Source organism: Siniperca chuatsi, linkage group LG13, assembly GCF_020085105.1.
Source record: "Siniperca chuatsi isolate FFG_IHB_CAS linkage group LG13, ASM2008510v1, whole genome shotgun sequence".
In the NCBI taxonomy this organism is placed as follows: domain Eukaryota; kingdom Metazoa; phylum Chordata; class Actinopteri; order Centrarchiformes; family Sinipercidae; genus Siniperca; species Siniperca chuatsi.
Genome location: NC_058054.1, coordinates 8,706,273 through 8,727,159, shown reverse-complemented (window position 1 = coordinate 8,727,159; position 20,887 = coordinate 8,706,273). Strand labels below are relative to the sequence as shown.

General features: G+C 39.3%; 1 long non-coding RNA gene across 1 annotated transcript; it reads left to right on the top strand.

Annotated features, from left to right (window-relative positions):
• The first annotated feature begins 733 nt into the window (after nt 1–733).
• On the top strand, nt 734–10,779 carry LOC122886673. Its single transcript, XR_006380409.1, has 3 exons — nt 734–932; nt 1,151–1,278; nt 10,391–10,779. It is a non-coding gene; the product is annotated as an uncharacterized LOC122886673 (long non-coding RNA).
• Nucleotides 10,780–20,887: the final 10,108 nt, after the last annotated feature.

Here is a 20,887-nt window from a genome sequence, read left to right as displayed (position 1 = left end):
ATTGTTTCTCTAATAAAGCCATTGCTGACAGTGTCCGGGAAATAAACTCTCTTTTGCATAACCAGTGACAGAAAATTTGTTGAATGGCAGAATGTCATAGCAGTGATCTGCAGCGACATTCTGGATATTAAGATGTAGGCACAGACAAATCAGCTGTGGGGTCAGGGGTCACTAGAGCTCATTCCCCTTGACAAGCTTCTGCCTTCTATAATTGGATACTGCATCATAAATGGTGTTCAATAGATGAAACGAGACAGATCTAGCAAAGGATTTTCCTGCAGGTGATATTAATGGGCCATTGCTTTCTTGTGTGCAAAGAGCTCCATACAGTTCATAGCCAGTTTCCATTTTTAGTATGGCTTCTGAAATACAAACCCCTAAAAAAAAAAAAAAAAAGTTTTATATGACATGGTATATATTTATTAGAACGTTTAATTTGCTCTACTTGCAATCAGCAATGTCATTATTTTGGAAAAACTTTATAGGGGCTAGAAATTGCATGGAGGTATGCACATTAGTTCACTAAGCTTGTTTTATGATACTAATTTTGCATGTACAGATTGTGAGTAATGTTTACAAATGACACTCAAGGTCTCTCCCTGTGTCCTTAGCACCAGGAGGAGACCTATGTGTGAGCCTGTGGTTTGTGTTTTGAGGTGTACAAAACTACACCTGCCTATTTTGCTTCCCACCACCTATTGTTTGGCAGCTGGGATAGCTAGTGGGTGGCATTTGCTGCCTCAGTGCAGTTGATGCTGAAGAGACCTGTGGACCAAGAAGAGACCTGTGGGTGTGAGAGACAGATGCCGGGCCCTACAGTGCTGTGCACTGAGTCAAGCCTTGTGTGATATACTGTATGTTTCCACCACCTTTGTCAAGAGGCAAAACTATGTGGGAAGTGGCATATCTCCCTCATGGTTGGTGTGTGTCAGGTATAGTACGCTTTACTATTTATTTTTTGGTTAAACAGTTCACAACCAGTAGGATTTTGCTGACAAGAGATGACAAGTAGACTCAGCTTTTATAAGGGATTGTGGCGGCCACATCAGCTGCTGCTCACCAGTGTTAGTATTTCTTTATATTTGGTCACATTTTACACCAACATTTTTTTCTAAACACCCACGCTACACATTTCTGCTTTACTGGATAGACAACAGAGAGAGACAGGAAAGGCAGGGGAGAGAGCGGGAATGACACGAAGCAAAGGGCCTGGTCCGGACCTGAGCCTGGGCCACCGCGGCAAGGACCCAGCCCTGACAATGGCACGCACTCCACCAGGTGAGCTAACAGGGTGCCCCACACTACACAGTCTTTTGTGTTAACATATTACACCCTTTATTCAGTTGTTTCCTAATTTGGCTACATACAATTTAGTTAATATTTTGTCACATGGTTCTTTAATTTGCAAGTAACACTCACCTTTTTTTTTTTTCGTACCGAGCTCCTCTGGCAAAAGGCCTGAAGTCTTGCAAAGATGGCCTTTTAAGTACAGCCCACAGGAAGTGGAAGGAGCCAACAGGGAGCTGCAAGAAGGGGGGGACTTGGATTTAGAATTCTCTTTTTGTTTGGCTTTGGTATCATTTGCTGAAAACAAATTCTTTCTTTGTAGATATTTTCTACATATGTTGTTTGGATAGATTAGTTTAATGTTGTTTTTGGACAAGTTTCACCTTGTGTCTATCAGGGCTAGTCCATGGGTGTATATGACCTCATGTTTTGTGTCATTTGGAAGGGTAGGTCTGTTTAGTTGAGCTGTGTTGGGCTGAAGCTTTAGTTTCTTTATTGCTTAGTTAACCTTTGAGTTTGGACCCTAATTTTTGTAGCTTCTATTTCTAGTTTCTTATGTTATGTTAGGAATTATTTACTTTTGTCATTTGTTATCAAATTTTTCAACTTTATTTTAGCAATCATTCTTTTTACACCTTTGTCCTTTTACCTTTTTTGCTTTTTTTCCCCCTGTGGCATAGAATGGCAGCCTTATGTGGCCACTAATAATGTGGGTCTTTGTGTCAGTATTGCAGCATGGGGTACAATTATAGTACATGTAAAAACAGAATGATTATTTAGGCAATAAAAGCACTACTCCACTAGATAAAGACAGATGAGGAGTAGGGAGAGTGCAGCCCTCATATGAGCCAGTCCCCATACGTTTGAGCTCATGAACATTGACTGAACAGGTACATGGAAATTTTTAGAACACTGAGTCGTGAAGACAAGTTGAATAGACAGAGCAACACTATATGGCTCCACTTGAGCTCTAAGAATGAGGATTACGAAATGTAGCTGTCAATCTTCTAGTGTGTTTTCCTTGTATTTTCATGGGTTTTCACTGTGTCTACTCATTTCCCTCCACATTCTGATATACATGCCCAGTCAAGTGGAGACTCATAGGTGTGAACGTGTGTGTGTGTGTGTGTGTGTGTGTGTGTGTTTTAGCCCTTGTGATGAACTGTTCAGGGTGTCTCCATGTTTCCTGCCCAATGTATGCTGGCATATTCTGAGACCTCTGGACTCTAAAAAGGTCATAGAGTTGGTCTGAAAAAGATGTTTTCCATAAATGATTTATTTTGTGGTAAAAAATTGCAGATAATGATTTCAAGGTTCTAAATCAAAATATAAAATAAGTCCCAATTGTTGAAATTGAACACTTATTTCAGTCTTAACTGTTCACTCTCTCTTCCCTCAGCTAAACAGGTAAATATGGTTCAGAATAGTAATGAGAGCAACAGTGCATGGCCTTGAAATTATGCCTGTCTGATGATCACCCTTGAGACACAGTTGAACAGTTCAGCGCTGAACCAGAGCGGAGCAGCGTGAATGAATATGCACTTTGACTGGGTGTGTGGAAACCATAACCCCCTCAGCCGGGATGTCTGACAGCCTCCTGCTGTTCAGTACTTGACTTGTGGCAGCTTACAAAGTTTTGGTTTTTATTATGGATGGAATGTTTAGGTGGATCACAAACTAAGCCACTTTGAAATGAGATGAGCAAAACTTTTTTTGGATGAAGTTGTTGGGGCGGCTCAGCCTTCTTTACCACTTTATTATTTGGATAACTGACAGGGAAGCTATGTGTACGTGCACCGCAAGCACTGGTCAAGTAGTTTTTGGATATCCTTAACACAGTTTGTTTAACCTGTTTATTCTAAACTGTAGTCCTTAGGAGCCAGGAGCTTAATTTTAATGCAGCCATCAGCATGGTAGTGATTCAAACCTGAAGTGACAGGTGAATGCAGTTATCAAACTGGTAAGAGAAAAACAGCAGTACACCAGGCCCGTGTGGACTAACAACCAATATGTGATTGTGTGACTATGTGATATAAAAAATATAGGTACCAGACAAGTTGACACAGAAAAGTGCTAATGATGTCATGAATCTGTTAAAAAAGGTATTTAAAAGTTGCTGTATGTACATCCAACATATATCCCTGGTTGGAGTTTAAAAAAAGGTTGCTCTCAGCACAGTATAAATCTTGGATATACCAGCACCACCAGTCTTTCAAGGACCAATTAGCTAATTTTTTTTCAAATTGCAGTCAAGGTGCCTTAAATTCTTTATCAATGATGAATGAAACAAACAAGCCAAATCATGAATTGAACAAATGTTTTCGATCCTTAAAATATAGTATGGATTATTTCAAGTCTCTCTAAATACAGCACTGACATGCCATATGTAAACTGAAAGAGTTATGGGTTGCTTTATCTGTCCCTCCTCTTCAGACTAGTCCTAAAGTGATCCCTCCAGAGAGCGATTACATTGTAATGAATGGGGGACAAAATCAGCAGGCTGAGCTTGCAAAAGCTAGTGGGTAAGTTACAGTTTGTGGTTCCCCCAGTGTAGTCATTCTGAGAACTTTGTTTCCTCTTACAAAAAAATAAGAAATCAGGAAGGGGGCAAACACTTTAGCACACCACTGTATGTGTCCGGTATTACGCAGGATAATTTCATTTCATTCAAGTGTCTGTAGTCATCTGTTCGTCCTCTCCAGTCCCTCCCAAACCTAGATCGTGGGGTGGAGAATGATCAATGAAATACATTTTTTTGACTACAGCAGCACACTTTTGGTAGGTTTTTTGGAAAATCATTTCAAAGACACACCTCTTACTCATATCACTCCGCTAGTTACAACAACCCTCAAGTTCAGGAAGTCAAGTGTGGTTTTAAGTGATGGGAGGGGTTAGCTGGTCACCCCAAATCACATTTGACTGGATAAATGTATGTGTACAGGATGATGGTGCAGTCAGACAGGATTTTGCCTGGCGAAATTTACTTGCATTATGTGTAGTTAAATAGGCCGGACAGGAAACAGCATGGGTAGGGTTGTAAGCATAAAAAACTTTCACTGTGTCTCAATAGCACTTCCTTGAAATTGTGTTCACTTTTGTTCACGTTCTACATAAGTGATAAAACACACATATATAGTGGTGTATGTATATAAGTGGTGCTTTGGCTGTATTCATTGGCCCACTGCAGCACTTTTATCACTTTTTTAGAAATAAAACCCTTACAGTAAAGAGGAAGTTGACTAACTGTAATGTATTGCACTGTACAGCCTGTCACAATGAAGAGAAGCTCAGTGGAGCGAGAGGAGAGAGGACCAGAGGGGATGTGGAGGGGAGGACTGGGGCTAAGTGTTATGCGGAGACAGGCGGTGACCTCGTGGGAAAGGTACACACCATCTCAGTTCATGAATTGGCTCCAGATGTGAAGTGGCAAGTGGGAAAACGGAAGAGAATTGTATCGACAAGCTATGCCTGGGCAGGCCCTGAGCAAGGCCATTAGCCATGTTGCCAAGTCACCAGGGAAAACTCCGTCACTCTGAGATTTCACTTCACCTGTGTTTTGATGGGAGCTCTCTCGGGCCACCCTGCCCAGCAGCCAAACACTGAGGCAGAATCCCAATCAAGGTGCTGATGAGAAAAGCACCACAAAACTAAAGTAATAAATACCTCTAATGTAGGGAATGGATTGGGATAATGGTCTTGTCCCTGTGCTCATCTCCCTCTTTTTAATGAGATTATTACAAGGTCCTATTACCCAAATGACTTGTTCTGTCCTTCCTTAACTTTTACTAATTCACACCATCTATTGTTAGTACCTGAATGTTGGGTGGCTATTATCACCAGAGGGCTCAGCAGAAATACAGCATGTACTTTGTGAGTTACCTTCTGGCTGTCTTTAGAGAAAGGAGACTTAAAGGGCTACAGAAAAGGTTGTTATGACTGATGTGAAATTTAGATTTTAGTTTAACTAAATCAAACAAAAGAAAAAAATGAAGTGAACAAAGATAAGACAAAAATAAAGTTGCATGCAAATAGGTAACAATAATGTCTGTTCAAAACAGAGATTGCGCACCAGAAGCTATTTTCTTACCAGTTTTATGTTTAAAGCATTGGAATCAACATTGTAGGCTAAGCCTATTTGCATCATACTTTGCATCTTGGCATATTTTCCAAGTTTTGCAATGGCTGATTCAAATAAACAAAAGTCTTCCTCACAAGCTTTCACAAAAACCTGCAGAAAAGTTACATATTTCATTTGCACCATCAGAATCTGTTGTTCAGCCTGGGAGGTTGGGAGCCTGGGCATAAAGAGCCATACAAGTAGCTTGATCTTAACATTGATCCTAGACAACCAGTGTAGAGATATTACAAGCCGAGTAATATGATCTTCTTTCCTGGTTTTAGATAAAAGTTTAGCAGCGGTATGTTCTAGTTGGAGTCTGTTGAGTATTTTCTGGTTTATACCTGTCAAAAGACCATTGCAGTGGTCTAGTCATTCAGGATGTTTGACAATCAAAAGTGATCTAATCTTGGAGATATTTCTTGATGATAAAAACAGGACTGGACAAGCTTGCTGCTTGGTGAATTTGGGCCACAAACAAATAGCACACCTACATTCCCCTCCAACATGTTGTTGGCAAAAGCATCAGGTTATGCCTTGATCTGTGGATGCAGATCAGTAAGTGTAAGGTATACAAGTATTCTTACATCAATAACACCACACCTCAGGATAGGTAAAACATACTTAAATACGTAGGTAACGAGGCCAGCTGCATTGGGGCTGGGGACTTAGATCTTGCCGTTATTCAATCATTCAACGTAAGCTAGTGATAGTATACCCCTACAAGACAGTGGCTTATATCCCACGCCATACAAGAATTGTTTTCAAATTTGTGGTCATCCAATTGTTCACATCTTTCTCATAATATAAAATTACATAACAAAAACATGGCACCTTAAAGAGCAGCTTAACGGCAGCTGGAAATCTTGATTTTGCTAACGTCCAGTGGTTTGACTTCTCACCTTGCTGCAGTGATGTAGAAGTGTACTCCAGGATGTGCACAAATCTGACCACACAGTGTGGTGGAGAGGTACAACAGACTAAACCTTCAACCAGAGATGGTAATGAAACACTGCTTTTCAGCCTAGTGTTACTCTTTAATGTGATCTTGGATAGCTTAATTCAGTAGTGACCAAACAGAGACACAGTGGATATCTTACTTTGTGGAGTAGAAGATATAAGATTGAAAAAGCCATCCCATGGCTGCAAGGTATGTAACAATACCTCTAATTAACTGATGGAGCAAATGTTGAAAATGATCTGACCAACTGCAGTATATTGTTTTTGAGGTCATAAGACAGAACAGAAAACTTTTTATAGGGCAAACACTTGGCTGAGGGCCTTCAAGTGAGCACTATTCTGTGTTCAGAAGAATTCTTACATAACTTTTTTTAACTTCACAATAACTTGTCTGGATAAGTCAGTAAGTAATAAAGCTACAAACAGAGGTATTTATTTTCCAGTTTTCTTCTGATGGAAGGATATGTGATATTTTATACCTGAAATGAGGATGAAGGTTTCTTAGACAAGAATTCACTGTATTTGTTGATATATTTTTGGCCAGTTTCAATCCACTTAATATTATACTTTGTGTATAACAAGTCCAGACCTATACCTAAAGTATGGTCTGAGAAAAGAAAAACTGAGTTTAACAAGATGTTACAGGCCATCGCCATGTTGTAAAGTGAGCATCCAACTGCAGTCCCCACTTTTTGACAGTGGTGACAGACTGTGATGTGGAGCTCGACTAGCAGTGCTGAAAGAGGTGTCTATTCTGATCAGCTCCACTTGGAGCAGGATATTTGGAGTGAACACTGTCAAAACCCTCTGCAGTCCTCGTGTCAGCTGAAGACAACTTGTGCCACAGCACATCAGTCAAAGACAGGCCTCTGTACCTCTGTCGCCATGAGAGAAAATTTGGTGTGAGAGTGTGAATACATAAAAAAGTTTGCAGATGACATTTTTCCTTAACACAGAGCGAATACATCTGGGTAGACAAGCCTCAATCAATGTTTAATAAACCCCACCATGCTAGAATAACAGCAAGTCGGGTATAACATATTTTTTTAGGAGAACACTGAAAATATTTGTAGCATTTGAAATGGTACAGAGATTTGTGTCACATTGACATAGAGGCATTTTTAAAAGGTAATAGGATTGTGTGATTAATAACAAACAGTAAAATATGCAGCACATTTGTCTGTGTCTTGCTAACTCCCTATCCATCCATCTGCCAGCATCTCTATGCATTTGTGCGTGTCTCTTACCTTATACAGTGTGTGATTGTGTTCCTCCTCTTAGTTGTCTATCACCACCTACAGTATGTGTTGGCGTGTGCCTGTGTGTATGCATGTGTTCACTGTCTGACTCTATAAGCCAGGGGAGTCGAGGGAGTTGTCAGAAGGTGGTTGCCCTGGTTTCCCTAGCAAGAAAGATGAGCATCTTCTGCACAACCAGAGATGCAACCTGCTTGACTGTAGCAGAGAAAAATAACCATCAGGAAAAGCTCCTAAACCAGCAAAATTCACCACCAAAGCCAAACAAAATAGATTAAATCTGATAGTACTGAGACTAATCAACACTTCCTGCCTTTTCTTTTTCTGTTATGAAGCTTCACAATAAATCAGACCATGCAACTTTTCAGTCCTCATCTGATGGAAAGCAGCCATTGTGACAGAGGATTAAAACTCTTCCATACACTCATCTCAGCATATAGGAGGCAGTTTGTTTGCTGTGCTCCCACCTGATCTCACTCCCCCAGCTGATGGATTTTGCATATCCCGCACACAGCCTCCTTGGGCTTCACTAAATGAATTAGGGGGGCCTGAGTAGCTACATTTTTAGCTTCATGCACTAGATGCACATTATCCTGAGCCGTTGAAAGCCTAAATACCTGCTGGGCCTCGCTATGACCGTTCGGCTGCCATCAAGAGCCCGCAGAGACGTCGAAAAGGAAGAGAGACTGCATAGGATAGAGAGAGCATACAGGAGAGAGTGGCTGATGACAGCAAAATCGATTAATTGAATGAGTGGACAACTCTTGCACGGATTGAGTTGCACTGCTGTGATAAAACAAAGTGCACATTATGTTTTAAAATGAGTAAAAAACGAGTTAAGCACCTAGAGGCCCAGCAATGATAGCGACTGCATTCACTACTTGACATCTTTTATAGTTGTAGAAGCTCACTGTGCTTCGATGCAGCTCAGGCAGACGCCGAGGCACCAGAATACGGCTTTGCTTTCCCTCCCAGGAGATCCACATCCTCTATCAATATTTAAGTTTGTTTATGTTTAGCTGTTTCACTTTATTGACCAGGCTCAGTTTACTTTCATATTTTCTTTGCTTATGTTTGTTTGTTTGTTTTATGTTTGTTTGTATAATGCAGAAGCCCTCACCAGTCAGATTTGTGTGCTGTTTTGTGCAGAACTCTTACTTTGTTAATTCACAGGTTTTCCCAGAAAATAAGAGCACAAAACATTATTCCATGTGCTTTAGTTTTCACTCTAGTATTGAAATAATTTAGACAAGCTAAAAAATATATAATATGATCCATACTGTGTTGCTAAAGTGTATAGTCATGGTCTTCTCTTAATCTCTAATACAGTAATTCCATAAATACCTACAGCACTCTTTTACCTTGACTTTCTGCCTCTTCCCCAACAGTGTAACATTTGCTGCATGCTTCAGCATAGCTGTAGCCATTATCAGTAGCATCATTAAACTCTGCCATGCAATGTTATCCCTAATCACATCCAGTTTAATGCTCACTTAGCTGAACACTAGTCAATGATCTATGACAACCCTATAACTCTTACAAGAACCTCACTGGTTTGCTGCCAGCTTTATCTGCGATCGCGATAGGGCAAGATAACCAGATCACAGGTGCACTACATCAGTCTCTGCCAGTGTCAATGGGATTACCTGTCCTCTGTAGCCCAAGCTGTACAGAGGGAGGGATGGAGCAAAGAAGCTGGGGAAATAGGTCAAGCACACTGATAAGGGCAGGTGTTCTTTTAAAGATGTATCTACAGTCTCCGGGGGACCAAGTACAGGGAAACATAACTGCTTTAATAAAAAAAGAGAAAGCTTCTGTTAAAATCAGTGCAGCGGTTCAAGGGGCTCTCTTCAATAAATGTTTGGTTAAAATCTAAAGTGAAACTATACTAATGTTACTGCATGTCTGAGCCTTGTAATTAATGCCATGAAGAAGACACACCCAGCAGAACCTTCTTCCTGTCTTTCCATCTCTTTCTTAAACACACAGATAGGCCAAGATAAATGTGAATTACCTATAAATTTTTTTTGTTGTGTCTCAAAGATCCCTTTTTCCCTGAAGTACTTATATAGCATTACAAATACACAGGTCCTAAAAGTCTTATCAGGATCCAGCTAAGAGGACTGCAAAGTTGGGATAACCATCTGGTAAAAAACGTGCTTAGTACTGAAACTGATACTGCGATACTGAGGGAACAGCAGAGGACAGCAAGGAAGCAGAGGAAGATGCAGCCAAGACTCACAAACGGAAACGAACTACGATAGAAAATGCTATATATTCTAGTGCTGGGAGGTTCAAGTGTTATGTTGCCTTGGTTTCAAGTCTTCAAGTATTTGGTGTTGGGCATCTTTCAGGCCACTATAGTGCGGGGCACACTAACATGGTATTCAGGTAACCAGTGGTAGTAAAGCAATGTGCTTCATTATCCTCCCAAAATATTACGCTTATTATTGACATTTCAGGTGCGCTCACTCTGGGCTTTCCCTCCAAATAAAGTGGTTTAGATAATGTTGCTAAACTGTTGACTTGTTTACTACTACTACTTGCAGATCTCTTGAATTACTTTGGGGAGTACAATGTTATCATGACCAATAATAATTATGACCAAAACTATGAAAAAGACCCAAGATGTATTAAACCAGAATTTTCCTTTAAAGGTCCATTGTGTAACATTTAGGAGGAGCTATTGGCAGAAATAATATTTATAAGTGTGTTTTCATTAGTGTATAATCACCTGAAAATAATAATTATTGTGTTTTCATTACCTTAGAATTGTCACGGACACGCCAGGCTCCACGATCACCCAATCACAGCCCTCACCAGAGTTCTAACCACACACCTGTTCCCTATCACACACACCTGCTCCCCATCAGCACTTCATCACCACCAGTATAAAGGCACCCTACTCACGTCAGCCAGTTGTCTGGTCCTGTTAATGAAAAGGACTCTTCCCCATCGATGACAACACCTGTTGAGGTCCTTCTCGTTCCTACGCCAGCGTGTACTCCCACTCCAGTGATCCTTCTACCCATCATGTGTTTCCCTGTCTCTACAAGGACAGTAGCGGTATTCCACTCGGTTCTCCATTCTGCTCCATCACCTCTCCTACCTGCCTTCTAGTACTCATTGCTGTGTTCAATAAAACAACATCTGTCTCCACCTCGGTGTCTCCTGCCCTTCTGTCCATAACAAGAATAAGCCGTTTTTATTTACATAGGAAGCGAGTCCCCTTCCACGGAGGTCACCATGTTGCACCGCCAAGTTTTTACAGTAGCACAGAATGGACAAACCAAACACTATGATGTAAATTCCACCTAGAATTTTAAAATAATAATAATGTAATGGTAGTGGTAATATTAATAAAGTAATAATAATAGGAATTATAGTGATAGGAATGATAATGATAATAACAGTAATAAGACTAATAATAACAATTGTAGTAGCAGTTGTCTAGCAGGAACACGGGGGCAGCAGGTGGCCCACAATCACAGATCCAGACTCTGGTTGCAGAAATACCTGCTGAAAGCGACAGAAGGAGAGATGAGAGAGAGATGAGAAAGACCACAAAACTACGGGAGAGGGAAGATGTTGCATTAGTAACATGCATTAATGGGATAAAAATGCACACAGATGGAGAGGGAGAGGAGGAGAGAGGAGCTCAGTGCATCATGGGAAGTCTCCCGGCAGTCTAGGCCTATTGCAGAATAAATAAGGGATGGTTCAGGACACACCCAAGCCAGCCCTAACTATAAGCTTTATCAAAGAGGAAAGTCTTAAGCCTACTCTTAAATGTAGAGATGTTGTCTGCCTCCTGAAACCCAAACTGGGACCTGATTCCACAGAGGAGCTTGATAACTGAAGGCTCTGGCTCCCATTCTACTTTTGGAGACTCTAGGAACGACAAGTAACCCTGCATTCTGGGAGCGCAGTGTTCTAGTGAGGTAATAAGGTAATATGAGCTCTTTAAGATACGATGGTGCCTGACCATTAAGAGCTTTGTAGGTGAGTAGAAGGATTTTAAATTCCATTCTGGATTTTACAGGGAGCCAGTGCAGAGAAGCTAATACTCGAGAAATATGATCTCTTTTCCTAGTTCTTGTCAGTACATGTGCCGCATTATTCGGACAGCCTGATAATAAGGAATTGCAATAATCCAGCCTAGAAGTAACAAATGCATGGTCTAGTTTTTGGCATCATTTTGAGACAGAATGTGCCTGATTTTTGCAATGTTACATAGGTGAAAGAAGGCAGTCTTTGAAGTTTGTTTCATGTGGGAGTTAAAGGATCAGTCTTATTCAAAAATAACTCTGAGGTTCCTTACGGTGGTGCTGGAGGCCAGGGCAATGCCATCTAGAGTAACTACATCTTTAGATAATGTGTCTCATTGTGTTTCCTAATAATATTGCCTAAAGGAAGCATATATAAGGTGAATAGAATCGGTCCAAGCACAGAACCTTGTGGAACTCTGTGACTAACTTTGGCGTGCACGAAGGACTCACCATTAACATGTACAAACATGAACTGCTCAGCGCGGTTCCTTTAATGCCAATTAAATGTTCCAGTCTCTGTAATAGGATGTGATGGTCAATGGTGTCAAATGCATCACTAAGATCTAACAAGTACAGAGACAAGTCCATTGACTGATGCAATTAAAAGGTAATTTGTAATTTTCACCAGTGCTGTCTCTGTGCTATGATACACTCTAAATCCTGGATGAAAATGAACTATTGTTATTTAAATAATCACAATAAGTCACACATTGGCGACTGCTTTCTCAAGGATCTTAGAGAGAAGGGAAGGTTAGATATAGGTCTATAGTTGGCTAAAACTCCTGGATCCAGAGTGGGCTTTTTAAGAAGAGGTTTAATTGCAGCTATTTTAAAAGACTGTGGGATATAACTTGTAGATTGTTCATATCCAGTAAAAAAGTGCCAACTAAGGGTAAAACTTCTTTAAGCAGCCTAGTTGGAATGGCTTCTAAGAGACGGGTTGATGGCTTAGATGAAGAAATCATTGAAGTTAGTTGAAGAAGGCCGACAGGAGAAAAGCAGTCTAAATATATATAAGGTTTTACAGCTGTTTCTAAGGTTCCTGTGTTTGAAGATAAATCGGTACCGGTTGAGGGCAGGACGTGATTAATTTTTTCTCTAATAGTTAAAATTTTATCATTAAAGAAGCTCATGAAGTTGTACATGGCTCAATAGAGACTCTATGTCAGCCTGGCTACAGTGATGAAAAGAAACCTGGGATTGTTATTATTTTCCTCTATTAATGATGAGTAGTAGGCTGCTCTGGCATTACAAAGGGCTTTACTTTATGTTTTAAGACTATCTTGCCAGGATAAATGAGATTCTTCCAGATTGTTGGAATTCCATTTCCATGTTCAAATGGTTGCAAACTGCAATTTCACCACTAGATGCCACTAAATCCTACACACTGGATCTTTAAGTTTAAATCTGATGATGTCATCAGTTAGAAAATTTGGAGTTGCAAAGTGAAGTGAAGTATTGTTTATTCACAAATTTGCCTCAAAGGGCTGTACAATCTGTACAGCATATGACACCTTCTATCATTAGACCTTTGACTTGGATAAGGGAAATCTCTTCCTCCAGGATGTACAGACATGCAATAGATGTTGTGTGTACACAATAGACCGAAATGACAATAGTAAAATTACAATATGGAAAACTAGAATGACAATATTATCACTAGATTGCAAACACATATGAAGGATATGGATATAAAAGTAGTCATTAAAGTGGTAAAATATAGGACAGCAGCTCATAGGAGAACTTTGTGTGGATAATGGTGCGTTTCTGGATAAAAACAAGAACAATATTATAGAAGAAAGCTCATTTCAAAATCAAATTAACTCACTCTCAATGCATAAGCTTCAGACCCCCTAATGATATTGCAAACCCTTATGTCTAAGCAGGGCTTTTGATTAAACTCTCCTCAACAACAGGAGTGATATATAGGTTTTTTTTCTTAATATGCAGCATTTCATTTTAATGAGACAAGTTCTCAGGTGTAGCCAGAGGGATGATGTCATTGTGATGAAAGGCAAAGTGGTCATGTCTTTCATGTTGGCAATCCCTCCATTAAATAACAGATGAAAGAGCAGCTTAAGAGAAAAGAGAGCTGTTCACGCCGGATAGAAAAGACAAAAGCTAATGCTTAGAACAGGATTTCAAGGACAGGTGGCATTGTATCTCTGCACTGACAATGAATCTGTCGACCCCTCTGTCATCTTGGGAAGAAGCTTTGACCTCGGTGACGGATTTTGCATTTGGCATCCTTTTGACTTTCCTCCAATGCCAACATGAAATAGAATCCAGATACTTTGAAGTTAGGTGTCAAAACACGAGTCCTCACTTGCTAGTGAATAAGTTATGACAGTACCTCTTGTGGTCAAAATTTTATTCTTCAAAGTTTATTTGGAAGAAGTTCAAAACACATACTGTATACTGTTCAGTTGGCTTTCACTTAAGAAATAATATGATAGCATACAATTTAAACATTAGAATTATTTATTATACACACCATAGTTTTCATTGGGTTCAGTGGTGGAAAGTAATTAAGTACAATTCTGAGGTACTTTCCTTGAGTATTTCCATTTTGTGCTTTTTATTACTTCTGTTCCAACATTTCAGAGGGAAATATCATTTTTACTCCAATGCATTTATTTGACAGCTATAGTTACTAGTTGCTTTGCAGGTTAAGATTTCACATTAACAAACATAAGATAAGCTTATAAAATACAAAACATTGTTTAAGATTTAACTAGTGAAGCTCCTTGTAACATTTCAGATGTCTATGAGGTGTAAGCAGTTCCACCAAAGAAACATTTTCAGAAACTTCTTTTTATTTACATAACTGTATAACTGACAATAAAATGATCCTATATTTCACAAACAGAGATTGGAGGAAAGTCCAAGCAGAACTTCCTTCCTACTTTATCATCTCATGACCCCTGGGATTTATCGTGTGATTCTTTCTTTGTGAGGGCCAGACCCAGGTTGAGAATAACTGGACTAAACTGTATGTTAAGCAGTGAAATCTAGCTCCATCTCCACCAGCTACAACATTAAAATGCTGCTTACACATTGTTATATAATGTCATATATACTGTAATGATAACATCAGGCCATTTTTCTGCAGAACAAGGACTTTTACTTTTAATACTTAATGCTGATAAAGCTTATGTACATTTACTTAAGCAGGAGTTTTGATGCAGTACTTTTACTTGTAAATGAGTATTCTTTTTTCTTAATTAAAGGATTTGAGTACTTCTTCCACCACTGACTGGGTTATTCCAGAGTTATTTTTCTGTTCAAATATGCTGTATATTCTGTGTTGCAGATCTACAACTGCATGGTAGTGAGTGGGTAAATCAATCATCATAAATGAGGGACAGCTGCTACACAGTTTAATTATTCCACTCACACACCTACTGTTTAGCCTTCTGGAGGTGTCTTGAACCAACTTCAACAAGACGCCAGTGACAGGAAGATGCCCACTTGATAAAACCAGTGAGATACAATGTGCTCTCTTTCAGCATTTTGGTTTAAAATCCAACTCAGCTCATTCATAAACAGCACAAGGGAGGGGTTATTTCCATCTCTTTCTGTAAAATAAAAAAAAGTGTTACAACACTCTACATGTAGCTCATTATGTTGATTTCCAACAAGCCATCATGATAGTGTATAGCAGTTTAGCATGCCAAGATCTAATTGTCTATTTCCCCAATGTCACTGGATGCTGCGTATTCACTACAACCCCCCATCTCCTCATCTTAACATTCCCATCCCGCCCTCTCATTAAGTGAATCATTTCTTGAGATGCTCTAATGGCTCCTAGAAATTGTTTATGGGCAATTTAATTTGTGTGTAAAGAATCCTAATAAACACTCTTGGCACACAGACGAGTAATTATACGTTTGACTAAATAGATAATTGGATGGGCTTGAAGATAGATTAGTGCATCTGTGGAATACTGGTCTTGTTGGGAAATATAGTCACTTTTTAAGAAATGCAAGCCATTGAATTAACAGAAATTGCATTCCATACTCATACTATGAGAATGATTGAAATGTTGCTTGATTTGCAAGTTAATGAAACAGGAAGAAATTGCTTTTTTGGACAAATTAAGCACAGTATATTTTCAGATTTAGTAAAATATTGTGTAATTTCATCATGTTATCTCGGCAAAGAGCAAATATTGAATCACTTTGGGTTGGTGTGTTTACAATTTTATCCAAGCTGCAGTACTATTATATATATTCTTCACTCAATAAGATGAACTCTCTCTGGAAGTCTCACATATTGTTTCAGTTCACAGAGGAATACTAACCTCTGACATAGAAAAGAGTCTTTCACTATTGAGGTCAAGCACAATAAAGTAGCAATATAGTCATAATGAGGCTGTAATGTGTTAAAAATTGAATTACTCACTTTTTACATTAGTCTATTGATTCACAGTATTTATTTTTAAACTATATTGACTGGACTATTAACGTCTTCAAGTAAGAATTTTTTAATTATTAAATTTGTAAAATTGCAGGGTGTGGTCAAGTGTGTAGCAACATACATGTACACATTTGCATCTTACATCATCATACAACCTACATCATGATGATGATGTAGGTTTTAGGCTTGAACGATAACACTGACCATTTTAGCACATCAGCGATGGCATGAGCCTTCCATAGATTTCCGTGGAAGTTTTCATCAGTGGAGCATCAAACAGCCTGAGACTGTGTCAAACTGAAATCTCTACGCGGCATAGCCTGAATGATTTATGCATTTGTCATTTCTCATTTGTTGAAACAAGGTGTCAACATTTTTGTTCCATTGCACCAGTCAAGCTTGCAGAGACGAAGAGGTAAGGATGGAGCAAATGCCCTTGAAATGCAAAGTCAACCAGGCAATTTGTCTAGACGTGCCTCTTTTCTCGAGTTTTGTCATGAAGGTAGTAGACAATCACCTTGTGACTCATTTGTAAATCCTCTCTGTCCTTCCACAGTGATCGCACAGTGCATGCACATTGTCAAAGCGAGAGGAGAGTAAATGCAATTGCAGTTTTAAGAGAAATGATCTCAGTTGCTTTTGAAAATACCCACCCATGGCAGAAACTGATGTCAACTGCTTTAATCTTCTTTGACTTTGATAAAGAATTATTTGATCATCTGCATATTTCTTTCTTTGACTACAACATTTGAATGAAATTGCTGGATGAATACTGCTGTTTTTAAACTTTTTTTTAAACGTTACTCATATTGGAAACTGATGTGTATTACCGAGCCATGCTGGTACTCACATACTTTGATCTTTAATTGCTTTAATTAGGAGCGCATTACAATTAAAGAGAGAAACCAGAAATAGTTGTTATAAAAACTTGCAATGCTTAAAGGGACAGTTCACCCCAAAATCAAAAAGATTCTCTTACCTGTAGTGCTATTTATCCATCTAGATTGTTTTGGTGTGAGTTGCTGAGTTTTGGAGATATCAGCCTTTTTTTTAATATAATGGGACTATATGGCACTCAGCTTGTGAGCAGTTTCATGAAGGAACTATTAGTAGAAAGAAAATAGTTCCAACATGAAACTGCTCACAACAAATCTGTGGATTATCTTGAGTAACCAGGTCATGATTTCTGGAAAGAGACATTGCTGTAGAGTTTTTCAAACATATTTTTTTTTGGCACTTTGAGCACCACAAGCTGAGTACCATATAATTCTATTGTAAAAAACCTTGTAAAATAAAATATGGCACAGGTTTTCATACTTGCTCATCCCCCAAGTCCTGCGCATCAGTGAAAATATATGATGAAACTATATGAAACTACCACTTCACTAGCATTGCTGTGAAATGTGGCATTGGTGGTTGAGAAGATTGTCTATTTCCGGTGAGCATTGTTATCGTTACGAATTTTATGAATACCTGAGTGACTGAAATTTTCAGGTTCCATCTGCTAGCCATCCAGGACAGTGATACATAGTGTGATGGTTCTGCATCAGGGCTACTTTTACCTAAAGACATTGATTGTAAAAAGTAATACCATCTAGTATTGAGAAAAAGGATGAAAAAAGCAATGAACTGGAAAAGCAAGAGAAACTCTTTCCATAAAACACTTATAATACATGGCCACCTTAACTTATGTGATATCACATGCATGCACAAGCATGCAAGGAAGTACTGTATTCACACAGCTCAATCTTTCATATACTCAGGTACACCCATACAACTTTTGGGGAAGCTTGGCCTCATCCTGTCAGTGCAGGAGCTGACAGACTTTTACTGTGTGTGTCAAAGGAAGTGGTCCAGTATAGACTTGAGGGATTCACTAACTGAACACTAAACAGGGGAAGAAAGAAGGTGAGAGAGAGAAGGAGAGACAGACAAAGAGAGAGAGAGAGAGAGAGAGGGGAGAGAGAGAGAGAGGGAGAGAGAGAGAGGGAGAGAGAGTGACAGACACAGAAAAAGAGAGACAGAGAGACAGAGAAGGATAGCAGCGAGTGTGTGTGTATATATGTGTGGTTGTGTGTGTGTGTGTGTGTCGTGGAGGGGGTTTAAAGTGCCCCAGGCTAAACCACGTGTGAAGATGGCAGGGTCTGAGAACTCCCTGCTGCTGGGGAAACAAGACAAAACAACAAGCCCAAATGTATAAACTTTATCACCCTGTCCTTCCTTGTAAATGCATGAGCAATACCCAAAGCCCACTTTGACATTTCACTAACTCAGTATGAGTATGGGATAGAGCACTATGAAATTGTGATTCACATGCGGGTACTGCTGAATTGAGCTACACTAGGTTAAACTGAAATATCTTGCTGAATTTTGGACAGAGTAAAATTCAAAAGCACAAGGTCAGTGGAGTCACAGAGGATTAAATGCATAATACCTGAATTTGTTTCAAACAACCTACAATTATGTGTAGGGGGGTCATTTTATGGCTGAATACACAGTTTGCTGCACAATTACAGGTTATTTTTGTATTCAAGCCACACTAATGAGGCTTTTAGTATGACACTTCTAAGGAATTGAAAGTTTGCTAAACCTTTGGACCAAAGTGGTGTGCATGGGGCTGTTGTAAGAGCAATACTCACCTTTTAAAGAGTTTGGAGGGTGGTGGGTTTTTTAAGCCTTTCCAAAACCAAAAACACAAGAGAAAAAGTGTAAAGAAATGATTTAACTGCATATTTGCTCTAATGTAAGCTGCAATCGTTAGGCTAACTAGCTTACTATCTACAGTAGTAACTAACCGTTACTTCCACAGCCAAGGAGCATATCATTAACTAATACATGGGTTTACAGGTTGCAAAAAAAAGCCCTGTCCACGAGTAGCACATCACTGTGTGGCAGCCTGTTCTGGACGATTTCAGTTTAGGCTAATGTTAGTGGCTGTTTCCTGCTCTTTTGTTTGAGAAAGTTACTTACCTATTGCAAGATTTGCATTTTAAAACAACTCCACTGGAAATATTAAAAAGTGAGCCAGAGACAGCATTTTCACCCAACTTATGAGAGCTAACAATTGCTTAATTAGCTTGCTAGCTACAGCTGATTAAATCTGCCAGATGGCAAAATCGACAGTTGCCAGCTAGAAACATGAAGGCTGCTTTTGTCTACCTCTGCCTGAAATAAAGGATCCATTGGTAAACCTGCCATCATTATCAATGTAAACTGCAGACGTGCTGTGCGAGAGCAAACGTAGCAACACTAATGGACGAATGGTCAACTAAGTAAGGAATTCTTTTACATCTTAAGTTGAAGGGGCTAATTTAGATGTGGACAAAAAAAATGTAGTCCATATCCTGCAGCACTGTAACTGAATCACTCAACATACAGTATCAGAGCACTGACAGAACATTTTCCAAATCTGAGACAGGACAGAGAGACAAGATACTTTGAAAGTCAAAAGGCTAAGGGCATAGGAAATTACTCCAGCACAATAGTAGTCTGCTCAATGTTCAATTATTGCTGATGAAAGGGACATTTTGTGGGGCGGACATCAGAGAGTGGGATTAGTGAAAGTGATTTCCTTGTTCTGGGTTGTTTGACAAAGTCTGCCTGTAATCCTCTTGAAAACTTTGCCGTCTTGGCTTTTCCTGACTGTTGGCTTTCCTCTGAGCTGAAGATGGCACACAGAGCAGAAAAAAAAGATGTCCACTTGTGATCAAAGCCATACACACAAACATTGTGCAGGATATATTTTTTTAATATTAACGTATTTTCAGTACCAGCTGAAAAATGAAGTGGGACCTAAATTCGAAAGCTCCACTCTGATTTGTTAGCCAGCCCACCACTGGCCTTGCTTCTATAGTGATTTATTGGATTAAAGACTGGTTAAATTGATTCATTAAGCATATAGAAAGCATATAATAAAATACTAAGGCATGAATGAAATGTATCATCTTCATTGTCCTGTAGCTCCTGATAAGAAGTCATTAACTTCAATAGAAAAACCAGCTCATTTAATGCACGACGATTTGTTACTCTTAAAAGTAATGACAGGGGCAACAATCTATGCAGTGTCTACAATATATGCAAAACTGCACTTGGTTATTTTGTACAAGGAAGCCATGAAACAATGCAAATTATTCCACTTTGCTGATGATGATTATTAAATGAATGTTTAATGCAGACGTGAATAGTTTGGATATTGCTAAAAGCATGCTTTCCTTTCCAGAATCATTTATGTATGAATATTTTAGCAAGGGCACTTTTGTGTAATTCTTCCCAAACACTTTGACTCTTTGACTGTTAAAAATATATTCAGAGGCATTAAAGCTTTAATTCTGAAAATCAAAAAATGAGATTAGCTGAAATTGGTTCAAGTCTAATTTCAATACATTTCTAAAAATGTGATTGTTTTTTTGTGGCTGTGTCTCATCCAGCTCCATGATCCAGCCACGTGGATCCAAAGACAAGAGGATTTAATAAAACATACCAACATTTGGCAAACAGTCACCATTTGAATAAGGCAGGATTATAAAGATGGAGCATGCTGATAGCAGTGAGATCCTGACTGCCTGAGGCTATCACAGAGGAAAGATTTACCCCATAGTGTCCTTTCTGACAGGGAATGAAGAAAATAACACCTTCTTTCCATTTCACATTTGCGGGTGTATTCCAAGACAGACAGACAGACAGATAGATAGACAGACAGATAGAATCATGTTGCTGCCCCTGTCAAGCCCTTGCTGAAGTGTGTTTGAGTGAGATCAAGACTCCTTCCCGGCTCCAAACACATTGTTCTCTGGCTGACC